The sequence below is a fragment of the Lithobates pipiens genome, unplaced genomic scaffold (assembly GCF_037356315.1).
Source record: "Lithobates pipiens isolate NorthernLeopardFrog02 unplaced genomic scaffold, aLitPip1_a1.2 Scaffold_16, whole genome shotgun sequence".
Lineage (NCBI taxonomy): Eukaryota > Metazoa > Chordata > Amphibia > Anura > Ranidae > Lithobates > Lithobates pipiens.
In genome coordinates this window covers 197091648-197119635 of record NW_027507748.1, presented here as the reverse complement: position 1 = coordinate 197119635, position 27988 = coordinate 197091648, and the positions used below count along the sequence as shown (strand labels likewise).

Here is a 27988-nt window from a genome sequence, read left to right as displayed (position 1 = left end):
ACGGGAAGTGGCACGGGTGCCACGGGACCTGCCACGGGTGACCCGGGACCTGCCACGGGTGACACGGGACGTGCCACGGGTGACCCGGGAAGTGCCACGGGTGACACGGGACGTGCCACGGGTGCCACGGGACGTGCCACGGCACGTGCCACTGGTGCCACGGGACGTGCCACTGGTGCCACGGGACGTGCCACGGGTGCCACGGGACGTGCCACGGGTGACACGGGAAGTGCCACTGGTGCCACTGGTGCCACGGGATGTGCCACGGGACGTGCCACGGGTGACACGGGAAGTGCCACTGGTGCCACGGGTGCCACGGGACGTGCCACGGGACGTGCCACTGGTGCCACGGGACGTGCCACGGGTGCCACGGGACGTGCCACGGGTGACACGGGAAGTGCCACTGGTGCCACGGGTGCCACGGGACGTGCCACGGCACGTGCCACTGGTGCCACGGGACGTGCCACGGGTGCCACGGGACGTGCCACGGGTGACACGGGAAGTGCCACTGGTGCCACGGGTGCCACGGGACGTGCCACGGCACGTGCCACTGGTGCCACGGGACGTGCCACGGGTGACACGGGAAGTGCCACGGGTGCCACGGGACGTGCCAAGGCACGTGCCACTGGTGCCACGGGACGTGCCACGGGTGCCACGGGACGTGCCACGGGTGACACGGGAAGTGCCACTGGTGCCACGGGACGTGCCACGGCACGTGCCACTGGTGCCACGGGACGTGCCACTGGTGCCACGGGACGTGCCACGGGTGCCACGGGACGTGCCACGGGTGACACGGGAAGTGCCACTGGTGCCACGGGACGTGCCACGGGTGCCACGGGACGTGCCACGGGTGACACGGGAAGTGCCACTGGTGCCACGGGTGCCACGGGATGTGCCACGGGACGTGCCACGGGTGACACGGGAAGTGCCACGGGTGCCACGGGATGTGCCACGGGACGTGCCACGGGTGACACGGGAAGTGCCACGGGTGCCACGGGACGTGCCACGGGTGGCACGGGTGCCACGGGACGTGCCACGGGTGCCACGGGTGCCACGGGACGTGCCACGGGACGTGCCACGGGTGTCACATGACTTGGCACAGATGGGACATGACAAACCAGAAGTAGTGTGTTTGCTAGCAGTAATTGTTCACAAATATGTGGCCTTAAAGTCATGTTGCTAAAGCATTTTTCAAGAGTAAAATAGAGTAGTTTTCCCCTTCGACATTACCTGTCACAGGTGTCACACATTCCACACTTTGTGTATTGTCTACTTAACACATGACTTGCTACGTCACCTCACCCTAGCTAAATCCCTTCAATAGGTTGATTTATATTTGGCATATTGTTGATGCGATAATGTGTGTGTGTGTGTGTGTGTGTGTGTGTGTAGATACCAGTGGTTTATATTTATTATTTTCTAACATAGATGATTAACAAAATTTTTTTGGTTTGTTTTGATGAATTGCTTGGTCTGGTTGACATCCATCTTGAGCGACAGAACACAACATACAGGAAGAGTATCTCAGCCATTGAAAGACTAATTATTACATTAAGGTAAACTGTCTTTCTGGTGCGCAATACACTTTGCATCCTCACAGCTCAGCGCTACAATTAGCGTGGAGGAGCAGAGCAGGATAGCTGCTGAGTGTCAGCAGCTCTCACATCTTGGAGGGGATAGAAGAGACCCATTGATGTTTGATTATAATTTTTTGTGTGAAGGATCAGCAGATGAAGCTTTGCTCCAATGCTGCAGCCACCTAGGTAATTATTTTTGACCTAAAAAAACATAGCATGTAATTAAATGTAATATACTCAAACATACCACACATTAGCAAAACATAAACTTTTTTTAATATGAACAAAATTTTTGAAAAAAGCATCAACAAACAGTAACTTTTAAAGAAATAACATTAGCGCTTATTCTACGAAAAATCAAGACATTAGAAAAACTATAAATTGTGGTACGATGGACCAAAATTGTCACCTTCAGTGGAAGGAATGGGGGAAGGTGTGGGTTGGACACTTTCACGTGTGGCCATTGCAGGGGTAGGAAATGGATAGGGCATGGGGGGATTTGGGCTTTGTGTGTTGTTGCCATACTCATCGCAATATGGCCTATAACGTGGGGAATAGTAGGGGTGGGTTCTGGGTGGCGGGGGATTGTAATAGTTAGGGAAAGGTACAGATGGGGGTGGTGGTGGGGCAAACGCTGGAGAGGGGGCACTGGTGGCAGGCTGGTGGGCTATATTTGCCTCAAGCATATCTATAATGTTTTTCATAACATATGCCTGGCGCTCCTGCGGGATTTTTTTGAGCATTGCTGCCACCATAATACCAAATCCGTTTTCCGCACTCTCCATTTCACTCAACTTGCTATTCATCCGCTCCATCAGTGACGCAAAACGTTCCAAGTTGTTCTGCAGTCTAATCGGTCTTCCCGACCTTCCATGGAGAGCGGGACGGTCTGGTTCCTGTCTGCCCTCAGGTTCCTCGACCTCAGCCATGCTGAGATTGGCCGCCTGGGAATCCTCAACTGTTTCAATAGAGTTTAGGCCAGGACTCTGTATTAAGGACGGAGAAGGTGCCCCTTCCTCTCCGCTGGGAGCAGTGGCCGCCGCAGCACCTTGGGCCGATGTACCTGGCTGTTCCAGGTGCGGCATACTGGATTGTGTTCTGCATGAAAGATAGAATACAATTATTATAACCTTATCCAACTGTATAGTATCACTGTCCTAATATGAAAGATATTATCTTACGCTCTAAGATCCATGAACGGCCTCAGGAATTCCATCTCCTCCGCATGGATATAGGGTGCTACTCTTTTCCCCCCGGAACCACTTCGTTGGTTTAATATTTTTTTTAAGTAGCGATTGTAGCAATCGCGGAGCCCCTTCCACCTGGTTTGTAAGATGGTCACTGCAAAACATAAACAGGAACATAATCAATTCTTTTGTTTTTCAGATACCTTGCAACAGGTCATTCAATTGTAAGTCTACATTATGAGTTCATGGCTGGCAAGTCGACTATCAGCTATATCATCCGAGACACCTGCAAAGTTTTATGGGACGTGCTTAACACCATGGTGATGAAGAGGCCGACACCTGAAACATGGCGTGATATAGCAAATAAATTTTGGAGTAGGTGCAATTTTCCCAATTGCATTGGAGCTATCGATGGGAAGCATATACGTGTACAAAAGCCTGTGGGTAGCGGGAGTATGTACTTTAACTATAAAAAATATTGCTCCTTTGTACTGCTCGCCGTTACAGATTCCAACTACTGTTTCACATATGTAGACATTGGATCCTATGGAGGTAGCTGTGATGCAAGGATTTTTGGAAATTCATCCTTTGGTGAAAGACTACGGGAGAATCTACTTGGTATTCCTGAAAATTGCCCCCTTCCTGGCACATCTGAACCTGCGCTACCCTATGTGTTTGTTGCGGATGAGGCCTTTGCATTGGGTGAACACATGATGAGGCCTTACTCTAGTAGGAACCTGTCCACTCCTAAAAGGATTTTCAACTACCGGTTAACAAGGGCAAGAAGGGTGGTTGAATGTAGTTTTGGAATTCTAGCCAATAAATGGCGCTTTCTACATACTACAATAAGCTTAAACATTGAAAATGCTATAACTGCTGTAAAAGCAGCATGCGTGCTGCACAATTTTGTCAGAGTCAGGGACGGATATTGTTTTGAGGATTCTCTACAACACGACATGGAAAGTGCACGCATCAGTGCTACAAGGGGATCCACTGATGGTGCCACAGTGCGCGATCAATTTACATCCTATTTCAATTCACCGGATGGTGAATTGCCGTGGCAGATGGACGCCATTTCATAATCAAATTCATAAATATTTTTACACAAATGTTTTGATTTCATATCAAGTATCTTTTTGGGAATTTTTGAGTACGGTTGTTAACATGTGCTGATATGGATTATTGTTTTGTAATTAAAGTTGTCTGATATGTTTTTTGTTATTTGTTATTATATGTTCAATAAATTTAATATGTTAAAATTAGGTTGGAATTACTTTTGATGTGGTTATATTGTTCAATCATTATTCTAATAAAATTATCATAGTGCTACTCATCAGTGATAGACTTCCCAATGTTGCTCCGTAATCTTGCCCTAGAGTTAATAGGCACCATTATGAACCCCAAGTGCCATGTGACCTGTAATGAGCGCCATGTAAAATGTTACATGTGGCAGGTCCCGTGGCACCCGTGGCAGGTCCCGTGGCACCCGTGGCACGTCACGTGGCACCCGTGGCACGTCCCGTGGCACCCGTGGCACGTCACGTGTCACCCGTGGCACGTTCCGTGGCACCCGTGGCAGGTCACGTGTCACCCGTGGCACGTTCCGTGGCACCCGTGGCACGTCACGTGTCACCCGTGGCACGTTCCGTGGCACCCGTGGCACGTCACGTGGCACCCGTGGCAGGTCCCGTGGCACCCGTGGCAGGTCCCGTGGCACCCGTGGCACGTCACGTGTCACCCGTGGCACGTTCCGTGGCACCCGTGGCAGGTCACGTGTCACCCGTGGCACGTTCCGTGGCACCCGTGGCACGTCACGTGTCACCCGTGGCACGTTCCGTGGCACCCGTGGCACGTCACGTGGCACCCGTGGCAGGTCCCGTGGCACCCGTGGCAGGTCCCGTGGCACCCGTGGCAGGTCCCGTGGCACCCGTGGCACGTCACGTGGCACCCGTGGCACGTCCCGTGGCACCCGTGGCAGGTCCCGTGGCACCCGTGGCAGGTCCCGTGGCACCCGTGGCACGTCCCGTGGCACCCGTGGCACGTCACGTGGCACCCGTGGCAGGTCCCGTGGCACCCGTGGCAGGTCCCGTGGCACCCGTGGCACGTCACGTGGCACCCGTGGCACGTCACGTGGCACCCGTGGCAGGTCCCGTGGCACCCGTGGCAGGTCCCGTGGCACCCGTGGCACGTCACGTGGCACCCGTGGCAGGTCCCGTGGCACCCGTGGCACGTCACGTGGCACCCGTGGCAGGTCCCGTGGCACCCGTGGCACGTCACGTGGCACCCGTGGCACGTCACGTGGCACCCGTGGCAGGTCCCGTGTCACCCGTGGCAGGTCCCGTGGCACCCGTGGCACGTCACGTGTCACCCGTGGCACGTTCCGTGGCACCCGTGGCACGTCACGTGGCACCCGTGGCAGGTCCCGTGGCACGTCCCGTGGCACCCGTGGAAGGTCCCGTGGCACGTCCCGTGGCAGCCGTGGCAGGTCACGTGGCAGCCGTGGCACGTCACGTGGCACATCAATTTGGTATTGAAACAATGCTTTTTTGAAGCAAAAACGTGGGGAATACAGTTCAGACACTATTAGAACAGTCAATTCATCTAATGTTCATGTAATTGGAGCTTTTGTTGCTCTGGTGTGATATTTTTGATGGCAGGGGGATCTAGGGAGAGGAACCAAGGACTGTTGTGAAAGGGGGCATTTATGCACCGATTCCCTGTGCAAAAGAAGACCTACAAGACCTAAATTGAACTACAAGAATCATGCATAGTGAAGGAGAAAAGAAATATAAACTTACTTTTTGCAGAGCGGTCGGCCTGTGACAAGACATCCCAGTCTTCGAAAGAGAGTCTGCAGATTTCCAGCCAGGCACTCTCTCTCTTTTGGATTAGCTGGTACGCTTTGTCTGTCTTTGCGTACAGACATCTTCTCTCCCTCACAAGACGTATGAGGGACTCATTGTCCACTGGTTCTCTCCTGTTCATTGCAGACATTTTGCAGGACTGAGCTCTTGGTCTTTGTGAGTTGAAGATGGTCTGTGTGAGTTGAAGATAAGGGGGAAAACGAAACTAATGTGTATGGAAAGGAGGGGCTGCCTGCAGTGGGGGCTGGGTGACTTCCTGTCAAGTAGCTTGCAAGTAGCCTACAGATGAACAGGAGAGGCGACTTACATTGCCATGAATGGGTACAAGTCGCCTAGAAGTCGTTTCCAAGTAGTACAGGAACCTTTTTTAAAAGTCGGAGCTACTGCAGTAGCGTATATTAAGACAGCTCCATTGACTATCATTGGTTTTAATGCAGCGCGACCTCGAGGCGACTTGGGGCGACCTAGACCGACCTGAAGTCGGATCGCAGTCGCCCGCAGTGTGAACCGGCCCTTAAAGGCAATGGGCTCCATTCACTAAAGCATATCGAATGGGGTATTTGGGTCACATTACACATTTTTCCAAAATATTGCATGGGATACTGAAATGTCAATTCACTATCTCTTTGTGCAGTATTTTCTTCAAAAAGCAATGCTCAGTAACCACTGCATAAACCAGCGTTAAAGTAAATTCACTAAAGGAAATAAACAAACACACAAGGAAAATAACAAGGACAATTTTAGGAGATTTCAAAGTGCCAGATAACAACATTACATGTTTTTGTTTTAAGTATAACAATATAACAATTTTATTTGATACTTCCATAAAATCAAAACACTCTTAAAATCATCTAAAAAGTTAAATAACCTGAATCCATAGTTCAGATGATGCATATAATGTTTTTAAAAAGTTGCTACTAGTATGTTGCTTTAAATAACTGTCTCAACATGTTTCGTTTTTTTATGCGGCTTTCTCAGGAGAATACATTACAACATACAGGTTGCATCAAAAGAATCTGAATGAAAAATGCAAGGAAACACATGAATGTTTAAGTCTAAACAAAATATACGCTCATACAGTATACACAAACTTTACTAAGAAAAATACAGTATGATGATGGACATCTCATCAAAGGGCTATATACAAATATGCAAAAAATGTCGACAGCATGAAAAGAGCAATTGGTTCATACAACTGCAGCAACACCCAATGGCCTTCAGATGATATAGGCAAGCCACAGGAGGGACACCCAGGATAGCCCAAGCGTTTCTACTATGGGGATCTACAAACGTACAAAATAAACTTGTTATCTTCCTGACACACCAATAACCTTAAAGAAGGGTAAAACTGAGTCCAAGGCATACCTGATTAAAAAAAACAAGTATAAGAGCGATCTCAAGGATCTCCAAATGTATGTTACTCAGATCTTTAAAAGAGCCAATAGCCTACCATACTAAACATAAAGGAAAAAAAGAAAATAAATAAAATAAGGACAAGAAGGGAGATTATGTATCAGCATGTAAAATGCTCAAACTGCACTTCAAAAGTATTTCCTAATGGTGAAGCAAATATACATACCCAAAGATAAGCAACATGATGTCCTTGAAAGGGCAGACCATATGCTCCAGCTAAATGGTCGCTGGAGCATGTGCCTTACATACCCCTCATGCCCCGCCGGCGTGTGACTTCACAGTGGAAGGGGGATGCAAGGGGTTGTCAACCGCACATGTGCAGCCCTGCCCAAGCCTCCCACATCACAGCCCAAGGTCCCAGTGCTGCCTTTGTCCCAACAACTCTGGCTAATTATCAAAGGTAAAAGAGCCGGCCACGATGGGACCAACAGCTTTACCTGCTGGAAAGCATAACAGGAACCACAGATGAGATTGCCCGGCAACCAACCTAACAAGGAGCAGCAAAATAAAGATGGAATAGATAAAAATGGAGTCCTGAGGGGTTGAAAAACACTGAGGGAACCAAGAGTGGTAACGCAAGTGGAAAGTGGAATGTAATCCAATACAGTGCTTAAACATGAAATGGGAAAGGCTGGTAAGGATAACGTAATCATCCATATCTATATCATCACATGTTGGCTATATAAAAACTAGGCAAAGCTGGAAAGGACAAGGCTGCTTGTGATGTCTGTACCACGAGCTGTGGTAACAGGAGTCCGCAAGGAAGCCAGGGGCACATGTATGATCCTTAAAGGAAAGAATGTACCAAAGAGTGGTGGATGTTGACTCTAATTATCTATATCAGAGTAAATAATAAGTGGCAATAACTATTTGCAATAGGATTGGAAAATAGGGGGAACCCATACCAAGTAAAAGGAAGCAATAAAATGGCGAAGAAGAAAGAAACAAGTGTGCAAAAGAAGTGGCCAACAAGGAGAAACAAGGAAACAATGGAGGCTAGTATACGGCATTGTATATAAACTAGCCACAGTGGTAACCAGGAGAAGGAATGAAGAAATGTGCTCAGAAGTAAGGGAAATACATGTGCTATAGCTCACAAGGTAGTCACCTGTAAAGTGCTAAGGAAGAACATGATCCATGGAAGTTGTGCAAGGTGTGCAGCGTGTGCTTTCAGAAAATAAACTAGCACCAAAAGGGGATTTTTATGCTGCCAGCATAACAAAAAGCTCCCCCCAGCATCACATTGGAGAGAGGGGGCACCCTCAATGCATCCCAGCCCCCGGAACAACAGACAGAAAAACCACCAGCCAGCTGGAAATTAACTAGTACTAGTTGCATCGTGAAATAAAAAACAATATACTAAGCAGTGGCGGCTGGAACTCACATTTTTGGGGGGGGGTGCAAACAAACTGAACAATTCTGAAAAAAAAACCCTCACTGTGCCAAAACGCATCCACTCTGCCATCAAACGCTGCCACCGTGCCATCAAATCCTGCCACTGTGCCATCAAATGCTCCCACAAATGTCCCCACTGTACCATCAAATGTTCCCACTGTGGCCATCAAATGATGCCACTATGCCTATTGAATGCAGCCACTGTGCCCATCAAAGTCTGCCTGGCATTTAACCTGTCTCGGTGAGGCAGCGGGTGACAGCGGCGAGCGGTGTCCTCCATGCTCCTCCATGCCCTCGTTGTCTTCTCCCGTCCTCTCCTATGATAGGCGTCCAATAACAGCACCTGTCATTTCAGCCAATCAGGTGATGGGTAGCACATCCGAGCACCTGATTGGTGGAGAGGCGGTTCAATGTTAGGAAAGTGAACATTCATTCGCTTTTCTAACTCACCTGGGTGAACTGCGAGCACCAAGCATGTCGCTCTCTGTTTTCCTTTTTTTTGACACCTATTAGAGCCCATGGCTCTAATCAGGTGCTTCATAAACACCTCCCCACCGGTGTAATTCTGGCGCCCAGCATCCGAAAGAGGGACGGGGCTACCTGAACGGGGGGTGGCAGCGGCGCCCATGGATAGATTCATGCAATACATGAATCTATCTATTGGTGATAGAGGGGGTGGCTGGAGAGAGGGGGTGGCACCCGTGCACCCTTATGGACGATCCGCCACTGATACTAAGAATGAAATTGGAAGCATTGATTGATCTCATAAAACCTACAAAGGGGAATCACGATAGAGTATATCATGGACTATATTGGAATCACAGCATGGATGGTCACATATTTGCAAACATTCACATGCCTCCATCCCTATTATTGAACTAGAAAGGGAGGGTTACCAGAGCAGACACTGCTTCCGCCAAAGGAAGGCTATATCTGGAGACAAAACTGCCTGGTTTGTTATTAAACCTGGAGGCAAGGAGGTCCGCATACACTGCCCTACCTGTGACACAGGTCCTGAAATACTTCCAGGTGTAGGCACATGCGCAGTAGCTTCCAAGATGGCCGCGTAAGCCGGGAGCTCCGCACTGCCTCAGCCATCCAGCAATCCTAACGGCAGATCGTGAACATTGGGACCCCCACAAACAGTGGGAGCCAATCGGGGAACCCTCCAGGGACATCTACATGCTGGGCAGCACCGCTAGGAGAGACCACAACTCAGCCACGAGACCAGCACTCAGGAAGACAGCAAGAACACAGGCAAGTCCTGACCCCTGCCACACTGGCTTATACCCCTCTGGCTTCCACCAGCCTTATGCACATTGCCTCCCCATCTCCTGCCTCAACAGAATTGCTTATTGAGCGATCGATGGACACATTCAGGCTTTCCCCTATGGGAAAACCCCAGCCCGCATGGACAGTATAACTACCCCAGGAGTCAAAGAGATGGACATCCCCCTGAACAGAGGAGACCTATACCTAAAAATGATCTGAACTGCTTGATAGGGGTCTCACTCACACTGCCAACAAAATTACCAATGACATCCGTTCTGACTTCCAAAATCTGGGTTCCAGAATGGAAGCGATCGAACACAAGCTTGACATAACAGTGTCCAGGGTCAACCAAAACACTGACCATATACAAGTCATACAAGAGCAATTGGACACAGCCCTTGCCAGGATCGACAATCTTGAAAATCATTCAAGGTAGGACAACTTTAGAGGCCTGCCAGAGTCCACCACTGACATCCCCAAGGCAGTCCAGGAGCTCATCAAAACCCTCATCCCATCCATAGCACCACAAAAACTTGAGCTGGACAGAGCACACGGATCTCTGGGACCACCCAGGAAAGATGGAGCCCCCAGGGATGTAGTGGTCAAGCCTCACTATTACGGGGTAAAAGAGGATAAAATGAAAACCTCACGCCAACAATCACATATCTTCTTTCAGGGAAATAGCATTCAGATTTTCGCAGACACCTCCCCCATGACCATCCAACGTCCCAGATCCCTTAAACCATTACTAATGATTCAAAAGGAAATCAAGTACTGGTGGACCTTCCCCTTTGCCTTAAAATTTTCGTATAAAGGCAAAACCCACTCTTTCACCAGCTTTCCAGAGGGTGAACGGGTGCTCCTTCAAGTGCAGTCCATAAATCAAGACTCTGCAGTGGATACCACAAACCTCCAATCAGGATCCACTAAACCAGTGGTCATCAACCCACCTCCTCAGGGCCCACTAACAGGCCAGGTTTTATGTCTTACCTTGGGGAGATGCAGACTAGAATACTGCAATCACTGAGCAGAAAATGATATCACCTGTGATGTATTTCAGTTATCTTGCAAACCTGGCCTCTTAGTGGGACCGGAGGACAGGGTTGATGACCACTGCACTAAACGGCCCACACTCACTAGCCCAATCTCCCCTTCGTGGAAAACAGGAGAGTGAAAGAAGCCTTGCCCACCTGAACATGACAACAGGTTTATCTCACTACCACTTGATACAGCTCGGCATTGCCTAGCTGATTGTATCGGGACCTACCTCCCGAAAATGGTTGATCCCCATACTGGAACCCCAATCCAATATTCCCCCCCTCCCCGAGTCATTTGTTTGAGACTTCTGCCTGGATCACATTTTTGCTCCCAATTACCAAGTACCAATTGAAGGAACTCCAGAAACTTTAAGGAATCATTCATACACTTTGACAATGCCTGGGAAGGACACCCTTGCATGAACGCTCTCAGATTACTTAGGAGACAACATGAGGGTGCATACACCGAACACACCGCAGATGAAGTGTGGTAAGATACCAGATACCAGACTCCGCGAAATGCCCAGAAGAACTCTACTTTCGAGGCCCCCCAACTTTATTCATTCAACCACCTAAAATGACTCGGGTCACCCATGAATAACCAACTTATACCTAAATAAGGCTTAATGGCCTAATCCTCTCTTCACCTGCTGGTTGCGATTCTTAATTCAGTTAATGTTACAGTTTTACAATTTTTATGTTTTGTTTTTTTTGATAACTTGCTTCCTTTCCAGGGTTGTCTTCGGCTGAGGCAGCAGTCGTGCGCCTCCACCCTTCTTTCGACTATGGATAATCCATACCCAAGGGATGGGACTAAGGCCTACTTTGAGGGCTATGTTTAGACATTTTACTCTCTCCTCTCACCACAGGCCCATTACGGGCTACCTCTCTTTATGCTTTCTTCTCTCTCTATCTCCCACTAACCTCTTCTCCATTTTTGCCAGTGCACAGACGTCACCACACTTGTCATTTCCTTTAGGTCCCAGGCTCTACTTCTGACAGCATCAAGATCCTCCCTTAACTCCAAAGCTGAGGGTAAGTGATGCCTGTATTGATATTGCCTTCTTCTCCGTCTGCCATGCTACATTGTTCCACACCCACCCCTGTACTCTGAGTAGTCTCTCACAAGGTTCAGGGCCATAACTCAGTGGTCAAGAGAAAGAAAGTGCTCCAGGCTTATCACACCCAAAAAGTGGTTGTGGTAATGCTACAGAAGACGTACTACCCAAGACGGTACATCCCCTCCCTCCACCCTCAATTCCCACAATTCTATTTAGCGAATGCTGAGGACAAGACGAAGGGGGTAGCCATACTATTCGCAAAGAAATGCAAATTTTCAGTACAACTGGAATATAGGGAGGGGGGGGAAATAGGATTGGCGCTATACCCTTTAAATGTTGGAGACTAAGGTATACAATTAGCAAGAAATTTCCAGCAGGCTGGATAATAAAGTAAAATAAAATAAAATAGATGTGTATGTGTCAATAAGTGTCAACAATTATTGTGTCCTTTAGAGACCATAAGTGTCATAACATATCCTAAATGCATAAATCATTAAACAATTGTAACAGCATAAAATTATATAAAGTGCAAGGTGCTAGTGAATAAATTCTGGTAATTGTGACAAACCTATATAAATGAAAAGTAAAGCTTAGTGTATAGAAGAAATATGTATACAAAATATATATATATATAAAAAAAAAATATATATATATAAAAAAATATATATAAAAAATCGATTTATCTGTTACACGTATCAAGTCCTCACGTAGTGTAACTGTGATGAAAGGTACATATTACATAGGTGAAAAGATACAAAAAAGTGAAAAAATGTGGTAAAATTTAGCAGTAAAAAAACAAAAAAATGGAAATAAGAATGATAATTAAAAATATTAAAAAATTAAAAAATTAAAAAAGTGGTAAAGAGTGTCCCTCAAAAAGGTGATTATAAATTAGTGGGGTGTCCACTGCGAGTGGAAGTGAAGTAAAGGGTGGAGGAAATTTCAGTTGTTGTTCCCGGTGCTCTGTGGCTATTTTTATGCAGTTGCTCTCACCAGAGTTAAGGCCCCTTCCGGGGTGGATCAACCTTCACAGTATCAGCCACTGTGTAGCTCTCTGGCTGGCCTCTGTTGCAGTTCCGGGAAACCTTCGTTCCTCCGTTCTTATGCCGTGTTAGGTTATATGTAATGAATAAGAGGCATATCCATGGTGCAGTACGTCTTATAAAACTTCGTATTTATTGTATAGGTAAAAATACTACTCACAAACATCCGTTCATATGCTTATATTGAAAAGGAAAGATTCCGTTCGGCTAGCACGCTTTCTGAGTTAGCAGTGTATGCTTCATGGCCACGAAGCATACACTGCTAACTCAGAAAGCGTGCTAGCCGAACGGAATCTTTCCTTTTCAATATAAGCATATGAACGGATGTTTGTGAGTAGTATTTTTACCTATACAATAAATACGAAGTTTTATAAGACGTACTGCACCATGGATATGCCTCTTATTCATTACATATAACCTAACACGGCATAAGAATGGAGGAACGAAGGTTTCCCGGAACTGCAACAGAGGCCAGCCAGAGAGCTACACAGTGGCTGATACTGTGAAGGTTGATCCACCCCGGAAGGGGCCTTAACACTGGTGAGAGCAACTGCATAAAAATAGCCACAGAGCACCGGGAACAACAACTGAAATTTCCTCCACCCTTTACTTCACTTCCACTCGCAGTGGACACCCCACTAATTTATAATCACCTTTTTGAGGGACACTCTTTACCACTTTTTTAATTTTTTAATTTTTTAATATTTTTAATTATCATTCTTATTTCCATTTTTTTGTTTTTTTACTGCTAAATTTTACCACATTTTTTCACTTTTTTGTATCTTTTCACCTATGTAATATGTACCTTTCATCACAGTTACACTACGTGAGGACTTGATACGTGTAACAGATAAATCGATTTTTTATATATATTTTTTTATATATATATTTTTTTTTTATATATATATATTTTGTATACATATTTCTTCTATACACTAAGCTTTACTTTTCATTTATATAGGTTTGTCACAATTACCAGAATTTATTCACTAGCACCTTGCACTTTATATAATTTTATGCTGTTACAATTGTTTAATGATTTATGCATTTAGGATATGTTATGACACTTATGGTCTCTAAAGGACACAATAATTGTTGACACTTATTGACACATACACATCTATTTTATTTTATTTTACTTTATTATCCAGCCTGCTGGAAATTTCTTGCTAATTGTATATCTTAGTCTCCAACCTTTAAAGGGTATAGCGCCAATCCTATTTCCCCCCCCCTCCCTATTTCATTTTATTCCTTCCCTTACTGGGTAGGAATTTAAATAGGGGCTGCTCTTACCCAAACCACTATCCATAGCGCGACCTACAAACCCCCTTACAACTGGAATATAAAAACCCAGAAGGTAGATACATCCTAATAAAAGGAATACTGTATGATCATCTATTTTTCCTCATCTCTTATTATGCCCCCAATAAGGGTCAAGTAAAGTTTTTCCAGATAATGTTCTATTCATTAGGACCAAAGTTAGAAGGGGCTGTTATCTTCAGAGGAGACTCCAACACAGCATTCGATCACTCACTAGATAAATCAAAACCCTTGGTCTCACAACTAACACTCCCCACCAGAACGAGCTCTAACATTGCCAACTAATATACCAACAAGGTCTTACAGTCATATGGCGGGAACTTAATCCCACAAAACAGGACTACGCTTACAACTGGAGCCCCCACCAATTTTACTCCAGAATTGACCACATATTAATTTGCACTAAACACATCCGCTTTGTCAACAGAGCATAAATTAAAGACACAGCCCTTTGAGACCACTCCATCGTTCTCATTACCCTACGAGGATGCCCCACTAGACCAAATATGACACACTGGAATCTCAATGAATCATTACTTAATGACCCCATTAAAGTCATTGAAATGAAAAAGCTATAAAAGAATACTTTATCCTCAATGTCAGAAATGGCATCTCGGCCGAGACTCTGTGGGCAGCCTATAATGTAACGATCCGAGGCAAGATTATACAGATAGCGACTCAGCTTAAAAAAGAAAGCTCCTCGGACATAGGTAAATTAGAAAAGGAGTTTGTGATATTATGCAAACACCACAAGCAAGACCCCTCTACGGTCTGAATAGCACAACTTGACTCTGCTCGCTTAGCCTTAAACCTAGCGCTCACGGTCAAGGGCGAGTAAGCCATGGAGCAAAATTCTATCAGCACAAAGACAAGATGAGCACTATCCACTAAACTTACCCTCCAGTCTCGGTCCCATGGATTACCAAAGATTAAACTGAAAGATGGCTCTACAACCTTAAACCCCCAACGCATACTACAAACATTTCAATCATTCTACTCAAAACTCAGGTAGAGACCAACACTGACGAGTCCGAAATACACTCCTTTTTAAATTACCTACCTATCCCAAATTTAAAGAATGAAAACAGGGAAATCATGGACGCCCCTATTTTGGCGGACAAAGTTCTCAACATGATCAAAAACCTGAAAGGGGAATCAGCCCCAGGCCCTGACGGATTTTCCATTCCTTATTATAAAACCTTTGCAGAAACACTAGCCCTACGTCTAGCCAAATTCTTAAATTCCAAAAGAAAGGGAGACCCGGTAGACCCTTACCTTAATGCAGCATTAATTTCAGTCATTCTGAAACCCGATAGAGATTTATAATCTGTTGAGAACTACAGGCCCATATCATTGATTAACAATGACCTGAAAGTACTGACCAAAATTTTAGCAAACAGAGTAGGGTCCTTTATCAACTGTTATATACAGAAGGACCAAGTGGGATTCATCCCGGGACAACGGGGCCCAGATCGGGTAAAGCGGGCGATAGACATAGTCTCATCCCTTCAATCTGGGTGGGATAGGGATCTCCCCCAGGAGGAGCTTTTGCTGTCGTTGTACCTCCAGAAGGACTTTGATTATCCTGGCAGTATCTATTTGCAGTCCTTAAGCGTTGGGGCTTCGGAGAGAACTTTATGGGAATCCTGAGATCCTTATATCACAACCCTGAAGCAAGGATTCGTTTGCAGGGCTAGTACTCAACATAAAAAATTTCTAAGGGTACCAGACAAGGGTGCCCTCTATCACCCCTGATATTCGCCTTAGCTATAGAGACCCTAGCAATAGCAATCAGGACTACTCTGAATATCAGGGGTGTCCAATGTGGCCAAACCAACCACAAATGCACACTATTCGCAGATGACATCCTATTATATGTCACTTCCCCAATCACCTCACTGCCCAACATCTGTAAATTACTAGACTCCTTCAAGAATGTCTCGGGACTGTCTGTGAATCTCGCCAAATCCCATGCTCTGAATATCTCCCTACCCCAATCTGTAGTTGAGCATCTGAAACCTACTTTCAAATTTAAAACGAGTGAACCTTCAATCCGTTTTTTTGGTATAAATCTCACCCCCAAGGTCAAACAATTATACCAGGCAAATTTCCCCCATGTTCAACAAACTCGAATCTGACCTAAATTCCTGGTCCTCATTTCAACTATCTTGGCTCGATTGAATTCACTCCATCAAGATGACTTTATTACCCAGACTCCTCTACCTCTTCAGATCACTTTCCATAGCAATCAACAGAGATCAAGTCAAAGCTTTCCAAAAGAAAACAAATTTATCTGGGGGAAAAAGGGATATAGAATTGCCCAACAAGTCCTATTCAGCCCCAAATCAGGGGGCCTGGGTCTACCCAACCTATTGTGGTGTTACAAGGCAGCTAGATTAGCTCCATTATCCATGTTCTACTCTAAATTTGAGAAACCAGACCATGGTTTGAAATGGAAAGACAAGTTGTCCCAGAATACACCCTAGACTACTTCCTGTGGTGTCTCCGAAAATCTAGACCCTCCATAATGTCTCCCATTCTATCCCACTCCCGAACGTTATGGGACAAATTAAGCCAACTACCCTCCCTAACCTCCGAGAATTCGCCATCTAGCGGACCTATTCCACAACCCACAATTCCCACCAGGCATGAACATTAAATAATTCCAATGGTGGCTAGAGAAAGGGATGTACCGCATTGGCTACTACTTCTCGATGGCAGGCCCACTAACCCTGAAACATTGTATAAACAAACTTAAACTACCAATTTCAGAGAGATTCAGGTTTCAACAAATCTCCCACTTTCTCGCCTCAATCTGGAAGAACAAATCTGTACCCCTTAAGTTTACAAACTATGAACATTGGTGCAGACAGGCAACGGAACAAAATGGTGGGATATCAATAATCTACACAGTACTATCCAAACCCTCTTCCAGGTTTCCATACATGGAAGCATGGGAAAATTGTCTACAAGAAGCCTGGGACCTAAAGGAATGGCACCAAGCAGTATCGCGAGCCTATAAAGGTGTCAGGAATCCGTCCGTTCCGTACGATCGACTTTCCGTACGCGCACGCGCACTCGTGCCGCGGGTCGTCGTGGGTACGAGCGTCTTCCAACGCGCGCGGGTGCACGTCGATCGTATGTGCGCGCAGTACACGCACGCACGGACGAGCGTTAGCTCGATTGGCGCCAGTGGCCCTTTTTAAAGGCGCAGTTACAGTGGTTCTGTGCTGTCTCGTCTGCAGCTTGTGCCTGAGAATACCTGCTTACCTGCCTGCTACCTATCTGATATCTGACCCGGCTCCGTCTGACCTTGCTGACCTCTCCTGCTCCAACCCCGGCTTGTTTGACCCTTCTTGGACTGATTTCCTGTTGCCGAACCCCTGCTTGCACCTGATACCTCTGCTGTCTCCTGCCTGTTCCTGTATCTGCTACCTTGCAACCAGAGGTTCCATCCATCCTGATTCAGTGGCCTGCAGCCTTCTGCTTCCCTGCTACAGAGAGTTCCTGCTTCCGAGGATCCTCGTCTCCTGACACCTGCTGCTGCACCTGGCTGGACTCTCCTACCCCACTGCGCTCCGGTCTCCCTGTTCCCATTCCAGTGAGACCAGAACCAGAGCCGTAAGAGAGGTCCCCTTCCACTAAGTCAGACTCAATACCCAAAGTTCTTAACAGTACGAGACAGCCATGTCTGAGTCTGCGGAAGGGGCCTCCGCCATGAAGGAGATTTGCTCTCACCTTGCGGCTCTCACCCAGGCCGTGAAGTCCCTTCAGGATGGCTACACCAGATTGGAGGAGCGGGTCCAGCATCTCTCCATTTCAGGGTCTCCAGACACCACACCTCAGCCTCCTGCTGCCCAGCCTGCAGCTCATTCGGCAGTCGTGATGCTCCCACCTGAGCCTAGGGTTCCCATTCCGGAAAGATTTTCTGGGGACCGCTCCAAGTTCCGGGCTTTTCGCAACGCCTGCCAGCTTTACTTTGCCCTCCAGTCCAGGACTTTTTCGCTGGAGGCAACTAAGGTGGGATTTGTCATTTCTCTCCTGCAAGAAGAACCTCAGTCCTGGGCCCACCATCTCCTGGAGAATGACAGTCCCCTTACACAGACTCTCTCCACCTTCTTCGAAGGGATGGCACAGCTTTATGATGATCCCCAACGGGCTGCCACCGCAGAATCCGCATTAACTGCGCTCCAGCAAGGCCGTAGGACGGCTGAGGACTATGTCTCGGACTTTAGACGCTGGAGCGCAGATACCCAGTGGAATGAGTCGGCCCTTAGACACCAATTCCGCATGGGCCTGTCTGAAAGTCTCAAGGACGAGTTAGCTCGCGTTGGCACTCCCGACGCCTTAGAGGACTTGATTGCTCTGGCCATTCAGATAGACCGCAGACTTCGCGAGCGTAGGGCCGAACGCTCTTCCCAACCACTGACACCTGCCTGGATGACGGCCAGGACCCCATCTTCCACACCTTTCTTCTCTCCTCTCCCTCAAAGAGGACCTGCCAGTGTGCCTCCTGCTCCTGAGGAACCTATGCAGCTTGGACTTCTCCGACCTTCCCTGTCTCCTGAGGAGCGAGCCCGCCGCCGTCAGATGAACTTGTATCTATACTGTGGCGGCTCCGGACATTATGTGGCCAACTGTCCAGTGAAGTCACGTAAGTGCCTCTCTTCAGTGTCTCGCAATACCTGTATCCTTCCCTCCAACTCTCTCCATGTTGCCCTCCTGCTCTCGTTTCAGCTTTCGGGAAGAACGATCCACGTCAACGCCATCCTTGACTCCGGAGCCTGCGGTTGCTTCATTGATTCCGCCTTCACCGACCTACATTCCATTCCACTCAAGCAAAAGACTCATGGACTCGCTATCTTCTTGGCTGATGGTTCCCAGATTAAGTCCGGCCGAGTCACCCAGGAGACCCTTCCCCTACCTACCTCCACCTCTTGCCAACACACGGAACTGTTGATCCTTGATGTAATTTCATCCCCACTCTTTCCTGTGATTCTGGGCATCCCATGGCTGCAGGCCCACAATCCCTCCATTAACTGGACTTCGGGGGAGGTGAAGTTCCTCTCCTCTTACTGCCAGGACCACTGCTTTTCAGGGGCTTCTGAACAATCCGGAACTCTTCTCTGTCTAGACCCAGATCTGGACTCATGTCAATCCGTCCCCGAGCCTTACCATGAGTTTCTGGATGTTTTCAGTAAACGGGGGGCTGATTTCTTACCCCCGCATCGCCCCTACGACTGTCCCATTGAGCTCCTCCCTGGGGCAGAGATCCCGTTTGGACGTGTCTATCCATTATCCGAGAAGGAACAGGAGGCTCTGAAGACATACATCTCCGAGAATCTCCAAAAGGGGTTCATCCGGCACTCTACATCTCCTGCCGGGGCTGGAATATTTTTTGTTACTAAGAAGGACCAGACCCTTCGACCCTGTGTGGACTATCGGGAGCTGAACAGGGTCACAATTAAAAACCGCTATCCCCTACCCCTGATTCCAGAACTCTTCCAAAAACTAAGGTCGGCCACTATCTTCACTAAGCTAGACTTGAGAGGAGCTTATAATTTGGTCCGCATTCGAGCAGGCGACGAATGGAAAACTGCGTTCCGAACTCGTTTTGGGCACTACGAGTATCTAGTGATGCCTTTCGGGTTATGTAACGCCCCAGCTACCTTTCAGCACTTAATTAATGACGTCTTCCGGGACTTCTTGGATATCTTTGTTATCGTATATCTTGATGACATCCTGATCTTCTCTGGGTCCCTGGAGCAGCACCGGGGACACGTTGGCAGAGTTCTGCTTCGGCTCCGGCAACATGGACTCTACGCTAAAGCCTAGAAGTGTAAATTCGAACAACAGGAGATCCAATTCCTCGGCCTTGAAATCTCTCCAGCGGGCATCAGGATGGACCCGCAGAAGGTCGCTGCTGTCCTCGAATGGCCAGCCCCCTCTGACAAAAAAGGCATCCAACGCTTTGTGGGCTTCGCCAACTTTTATAGAAAATTCATTAGGGGTTTCTCAGCCATTATCTCGCCCATCACCCAGCTCACCAAACTAAATACGCGCTTCCATTGGGGCCCTGAAGCCCAGGCCGCCTTCAAAAGACTCAAGGACTTGTTCACCTCTGCTCCTATCCTCAGTCACCCGGATCCATCTAGACCTTATATTCTGGAGGTAGACGCCTCTGAGATAGCAGTAGGGGCAGTGGTCTCCCAACGCATAGGTAAGGACGACCTGATGCACCCCGTGGGGTTCTTTTCCCGAAAACTCTCTCCGGCGGAGAGGAATTATGATGTGGGCGACCGGGAATTACTTGCCATCAAGTCTGCTTTGGAGGAGTGGAGATACTTACTCGAGGGGGCGGTACACCCCGTGCTCATCTACACGGACCACAAAAACCTCGAGTACCTCCGTACCGCAAAACGCTTAAAACCTCGGCAGGCTCGCTGGGCCCTCTTTTTCTCCCGGTTCTGTTTCCACATAACCTATCGCCCTGGATCAAGAAACGTCAAGCCAGATGCCCTTTCCCGTATGTTTGACAGCCCCAAGGACATCACACCCCCGGATACCATCCTCCCTGCTAACTCTTTCCTACTCATCCAGCCAGACCTAGTGTCTCTGCTAAAGAGTGCTTCTTCTACATCTTCCTGTCCCCCGGGACTCTCACTAACGTCCAGAGAAGGCTTGTTTTGGAAGGATAACCTGATCTTCGTCCCTGAAGATGTGAGAATTAAGGTTTTGGGCCTCCTTCATGACCACCCACTCGCTGGGCACTTTGGTGTCCGTAAGACTTTAGAACTGGTGCAGCGCTCCTTCTGGTGGCCAGGCATGAGGGAGTTTTGCAAACAGTATGTAAGTTCCTGCCCTGTATGCAATCGGAATAAAGTTCCCAGAATTCGGGCTTGGGGGCTGCTTAAACCTCTTCCCGCACCCGACCGCCCTTGGCGGATGATCACTATGGATTTCATTGTGGAACTTCCCCCGTCTGAGAACTGCACTGCCATCTTTGTAGTTTGTGACCGTCTGACCAAGATGGCACACTTCTTACCCTTAAAGGGAACCCCTTCCGCGACCGAGACTGCCCATATTTTTATTAAAGAAATAATCAGGCTCCACGGGGTGCCCACCAATATTGTGTCTGATAGGGGGGTTCAATTCACCTCCCGTTTCTGGCGAGCCCTATGTGAATCTTTAAAGATTGAATTGGCCCTGTCCTCTGCCTACCACCCACAGACCAATGGGCAAACGGAGCGCACCAATCAAACCCTCGAGCAGTATATTAGGTGCTTTTCTTCTTTTGTCCAAGACGATTGGGTCTCCCTGTTACCGCTGGCGGAATTCGCCTACAACAATGCCAGCCATGCCACCACCGGGCAGTCCCCGTTCTTTGCCAATTACGGTTTTAACTTGTCTTTTCTCCCCGATATCCTTACAGAATCTCATGTGCCAGCAGTACAGGATACGGTATCCTTTCTCCAGCAGAATAATCGGACCCTGCAGGAGGTCATAACCAAGGCTCAGGCTGACATCAAGAAGAGCTTTGATCGAGGAAGAAGGGGAGAATTGATCCTTCAAGTCGGGGACCAGGTATGGCTGTCTTCTTCTAATTTAAAATTAGCATGTCCCTCCAGGAAATTGGCACCCAAGTTTCTGGGCCCGTTTCCCGTTAAGAGGAGGATTAACGAGGTGTCTTATGAATTGTCCCTGCCTGATTCCATGAGAATACACCCAGTCTTTCACGTAGCTCTTCTTAAACCTGCTGTACCTGATCCCTTCCCTGGTAGAGAAACAAGACCACCTGACCCTGTGCTGGTTGATGGCAGCGAGGAATTTGAAGTGGAGGCCATTCTGGATTTCAGAAAACGACGGGGACAAGGTCAGTTTCTAATTAAATGGAAGGGCTATGGCCCGGAGAATAATTCTTGGGAACCTGCTTCCAATGTACATGCTAATAGACTGATCCGAGCCTTCTTTGCTGCACACCCGGAAAAAAGAGCCACTTGGGGCACCCGGAGGTTGCCCCTTGTGGGGGGGCAATGTCAGGAATCCGTCCGTTCCGTACGATCGACTTTCCGTACGCGCACGCGCACTCGTGCCGCGGGTCGTCGTGGGTACGAGCGTCTTCCAACGCGCGCGGGTGCACGTCGATCGTATGTGCGCGCAGTACACGCACGCACGGACGAGCGTTAGCTCGATTGCCGCCAGTGGCCCTTTTTAAAGGCGCAGTTACAGTGGTTCTGTGCTGTCTCGTCTGCAGCTTGTGCCTGAGAATACCTGCTTACCTGCCTGCTACCTATCTGATATCTGACCCGGCTCCGTCTGACCTTGCTGACCTCTCCTGCTCCGACCCCGGCTTGTTTGACCCTTCTTGGACTGATTTCCTGTTGCCGAACCCCTGCTTGCACCTGATACCTCTGCTGTCTCCTGCCTGTTCCTGTATCTGCTACCTTGCATCCAGAGGTTCCATCCATCCTGATCCAGTGGCCTGCAGCCTTCTGCTTCCCTGCTACAGAGAGTTCCTGCTTCAGAGGATCCTCGTCTCCTGACACCTGCTGCTGCACCTGGCTGGACTCTCCTACTCCACTGCGCTCCGGTCTCCCTGTTCCCATTCCAGTGAGACCAGAACCAGAGCCGTAAGAGAGGTCCCCTTCCACTAAGTCAGACTCAATACCCGAAGTTCTTAACAAAAGGTATAATGAACGTTTCCCTAGTAGAAGCCAATTTGAAGGTAATCTCCAGATGGTACCTGGTTCCCACTAGACTGGCCATTATGTTCCCCTCAACCTCTCCACTAAAGTATGTTTCAGGGAATGTCTCACCCTTGGTTCCATGATCCACCTATGGTGGGAATGACCGAAAATTAGAGGGTTTTGGAACAAAATGTTTAACCTTATCAGGAAGGTGTCAGGACACTCAGTCCTTAAGTCTGGCACTCCTGAATTTCCCTATACCGGTAACCCCCAAACACACCCAAAAATTTATTTTCTTTATCTTTTGGGGGCAAAGATAACAATTGCCAAAGCTTGGACACGGCCAACGGTCTCCTTCTATGCTGCAAAAAATAAAATATGGTGGATCATGATCCAAGAAAAAATGGTTAGCTCCATTTTGAACACCATCAATTAATTCCAAGCAATATGGGAACTCTGGGCCAGATATGTAGGAATTTCACTCATTCCTAGAACCTAATTACCACAAAATAGATACCACCTCTGGGATCTGGCTCTCCTCCCTCACCTTCTTTTCTTTCTTCTCTCCTCTGTCTTTCCTCTCCTTCTCTTCTATGTGAAGTTATTGTTGACAAAAAGAAAAACTAAATTTGATTATGGTTTTCTTCCTCCTGTTATGGACATTTCAACAGCAGGCAGTTGAAAATTGCCATTGGTTATGTAACTGGAAACCCACTGCCATCAATGGAATGTTCCCTCTCCGGCTGAGATATACTCCGTTAGATCTCACAGCATCTCTGGTAATACTAAAGAAGGCACCAGTCCCTTCTTACCCTTGGTAGCCGACTCATGACACAGTGTGAACCCGCTAAGGCTGTCTTGAGCGACGGACCAACATGATGCCTTATCAACAGTTGGAATTTATATCCCAGTTATTAGATTACACTTATCTTTCTGTAACAATGTCTTGCCATTATCTTGCAGCGTGATATTTGTATAGGCGGACAACGTTCGATGTGATTTTGACACTTTTTGGTCTTCTTTTTTTACATCTCATGTCATGCAATTTTTTTTCAATAAACATTTTTTTTTTTTTTACGTTTTAAAAATACTTCCAGGTGTAGGGAATGCTCCCCTGGCTCCAGGCTCTTCTGGCTAGTACAGGCAACATTGGAATGTGGGGTTCTACCCAGGCTAGAATCCTTTTTACCTCTTTCTCTGCAACAAGACTTCTAGTTTCACCTGATGATTGATTCATGCCCCTTCTGTGGCATTGTTCAACTGCATTCTCATTGGATGACCATCCAGTCGGGTTGTCCAGTGTTGCAGGGTCAACCAATTACTCCAAGTTTCAGAATACTGATTGGGAGATGAGATTCCTCTTGCAACCAAATCCCCTGCACTGTCTAGGACTCCTCCCCAGCTCCCAGTCCAGGACAGACAGAGGAAGGATTTCCCTGAATCCAGTGATAGATACTTGAGCCATTGAACCAAAGATAATCTAAGGCAACCATCAGGCCCAGAACCATCATTGGAAATTTAACACTCGATCAGGGCATAGGCTAGCCATACATGTTCGATTTTCTTGTACAATTTTACATTAGATTTACGTTATGTAATGCAAGGGCCTGCCTAATTGGATAAAATTCAAAGTTGTTTAGTTTTGACATCATATTATATGTTTTTTGGTAAATCTAAAGAGAAATTGTACAAGGGAATTGAACATGTATCGCCATCCTATGCCCTGATGGATTGTTGATTTTCCAACAAGCCCATTCATGAAAAGGTGATCTTTCTGCTGAACCGGTCAAATTTCCACCCATCTATGGCCAGCTTTAAACTGTGCAGAGATATGGGCAGGCTGGACAATATCATGTGTAGAGGGGGCACAGACTGGAACTATAGCTTGTAACCCATAGAAACCACATCTCTTACCCATGCATTCTAGCTGCTTTTTGACCAGGAGTCCACAAAGGTAAACAGAAGACTCCTTACTTTTGAAAGTGAGAATGTCCCTTCATGCCAAAGAGGTAGGTATGATAGATTTAGAGACCCAGAGTTTGAGACAGAACAGGATCCTGATCTTGGAAGTTGAAGCCTGACAGTAACAAAAGGAACTCATTCTTGCTGAACCATCACAATATACCTAGCTCAGTGTTCGATTATACCACTTTTGATCAGTGCAAGAAGTTGCATTCCAGTGTTCTGAAAATTACAAGCATCCTCGATTGTGCCCTGGCTGACCAAAACATGAGAAATTTATGAGATGGAGGACCTGATGACTACAGAAAGGGGCATGAGGGACAAACTATTGAACAAATAGTTTTACTAGCATGACTTTTTCTACTAGTTTGTGACAAAGGCTAGGCATACAGTAGGTGGTGCAAAATATAAATCTATGTGGAGCCATTCCTGTTTGACAAAAGTCAATAATTAGATCAACTGCCAAATGGGAATGTTGGAAAACCTTTGTTTATCAGTGGCTGCAGCTACTGATCAGTGTATTCTGGCAGTAGGAGAGACCTGATTTCAGAATACATTGTCCCCGTGGGGAGAATTCTTCCATCCACCTCCTTTGTGGGAAGGAAGATCCAAATATCGTACGACAAATCATATGACTTTTTTTCGCTTAATAGTTGCAAATAGAAATTGAATAGGTTACTAAAGTCAGGAAACTTCTCTTTTGGCAGAAAACAAAAATTGGAAGTGATGTCATGTGTTGTAATGTATTTGTATTGTATTTTCGGATGACAGCTGTACTGACTAAACGAAAATTGTACGATCTGCTATTGTACTAGAAGGATTTTTATGCTTGTCCGATCTAATAATATCGGATAAATTGTCGTGATTGGCTCTCGAAAGCTCTGTACTAATGATCTGATTATCATACGATCGTGTCAAAAGTGGTATTTTTCATCCAATTTTTGGATCATGCGTACAGGCCATTAGACTGTCTAAAAAAGACAGGTAGGCGGGATTATGCATACCATAGGCGTGCTACTTTGAGTAGTTGTTCAGCATGCCTATGGTATGCATAACACCTTCTTGAATAGTGCTGGAGTTAGAAGTAATGAAGGTCACAGAAACTCAGAATGACAAAAACAATATTAAAAACACTGTAATTAAGTAACAGAGCCCCTTATAATATTGCAGCAACGCTCTTGTTATATACTCAAATATAACGTTCATAAAAGTGTTGCAGTGTGAATCAGTGTTCTCATATATTAATTGTTGATCATGAAAAAAAAACACCTTCCACCAGACAATCCACCACGTATGACGATCTCCCCTTTGGTTATGCACTCACCACATAGGAAAAGATAATGCGCCTTGAATCATATCACATATTCTCCACCGCTCAAAAACTCCAACGAGATTTAGAACCGTATTATGTAAGGATCCATGTGGAAAAAGCAAATTGGCCACATAGTGTAGTACTGTTGATAAGTTTATTTTACAAAAAAACAATCAACCCCTTACAATATATACAAACACAAAATCTTAAAAACTCAAGCGATAATATAGTGCCTGTGCAAACATCACCGATCAGCCGGTAGTAGAAGGAAGCGTCCGTGTACACCAATGGTTCAAACCTACTTCCTTGTGTTCCAGCTGCTCGTGACACGCACGCATCACTTCCGGTACACCACGGAGATCACATGGCTGATGCGTTTTGTCACTTCCTGACTTAGAGCCAGTGTCGCTCTAAATGTACTACCCCCCCCCCCCCCAAAATTCTAGGCCTTTGGGATCCTGATTGTGCTTCAGTTTAAAATGGAGAGTTACATTGTGATCCTTGAATCCTATTTTGATGTTATGGATGTGTTCTGCTAGCCTGACCCTTAACATCCTTTTGGTTTGCTCTATGTAGAGAAGATTACAGGGGCATTTTAAAGCGTAAACAACATGTGTACTGTTGCATGTTATAAATTGTTTAATATCAAAGCTTTTATTATTAGCAGGGGAATTGAATGTTTCTAATCCTCTAATTGGTCTAGAGATCTCGCTACAGGCCTTGCACCTCCTGCAAGAAAAGAAGACATCCCTATCCCAAAAGGACTGAGGTCCTATTGGTGGATCCAAAAAATTTTACTACGCGATCCCCAATACTGGGTGCCTTTCTGTAAATAAATTGTGGTGCAGGTGGTAGAACTGTATTCAATTTTTTATCCATAAGGAGGATATACCAATGTTGCCTGAAGATTGACTCCACCTCTTTATATCGGGCATGAAACCCTGAAATTAATCCCCACTCTTTATTGATGTATTTGATTCAGGAGTGTGGTCTACATCTCTTTCTTGTTAGCAAACATCCATTGAGATGGATCCTACTTCTTCAACCACTTTTTCCACTTGTTGCAAGTCGTAACTCCTGTCTTCAAAGCTCTCAGTTAGATGTCTGGATTGAGCGATGTTAGTGTCCTCAGAGCAATTTCTCCTGACCCTCATGATCTGTCCCTTTGTAATATTTTTAAGCCACAAAGGACGGTGTCCACTGGAAATTGGAAGGTAACTGTTTCTGTCTGTTGCTTTGAAATAAACTTTTGTTTCTAATCTGTCATTGCGACAATACACACATACATCTAGGAAATTGATTTCTTCAGTATTAAGACAGGTTAACCTTATATTGTTGTTATTATTATTCAATACTTGTAAGAATTGTAATAATGATTCACTAGTCCCTGCACACATAAAAAAGAGATCATCAATAAAACGTTTATAAAAAAAAATCAGTTCCTTATGCATATCTTTAAAAATCATCTTGTCTTCCCACTCCACCATAAAAAGATTTGCTATACTGGGTGCAAATTGTGTGCCCATAGCTATCCCCCTTTGTTGCAAGTAGAATTTATTGCTGTACCAAAAATAATTGTGGGACAGACAATAGTCCAGAGCATGACCAAGAAATATTTTCTGATTATGCAGAAGATCAGCTCTTTGGCTGAGAGCCCAGTTTAAAGCCAGAATGAGTAAAGATTGCAGATGGTAGTGTCAGAAACCATGAAATCAGACTGAGACAGAAGCACAGTTAAATCGCAATTGTTTATTAATAAAAGTAAATAGAACAAACGTAGTCAAAACATAGCCATAATTCAGGATCCGTAACGGATAGTCAAACAAGCCAAACGCCAGGGAGCCGGAGATGAGCGTAG

At 46.5% G+C, this 27988-nt stretch overlaps 1 long non-coding RNA gene across 1 annotated transcript; it reads left to right on the top strand.

Moving 5' to 3' along the window:
• Positions 1-1459: 1459 nt before the first annotated feature.
• LOC143982289 (uncharacterized) lies at positions 1460-4026 on the top strand. Its single transcript, XR_013274428.1, has 2 exons — positions 1460-1556; positions 2964-4026. It is a non-coding gene; the product is annotated as an uncharacterized LOC143982289 (long non-coding RNA).
• The last annotated feature ends 23962 nt before the right edge of the window (positions 4027-27988 follow it).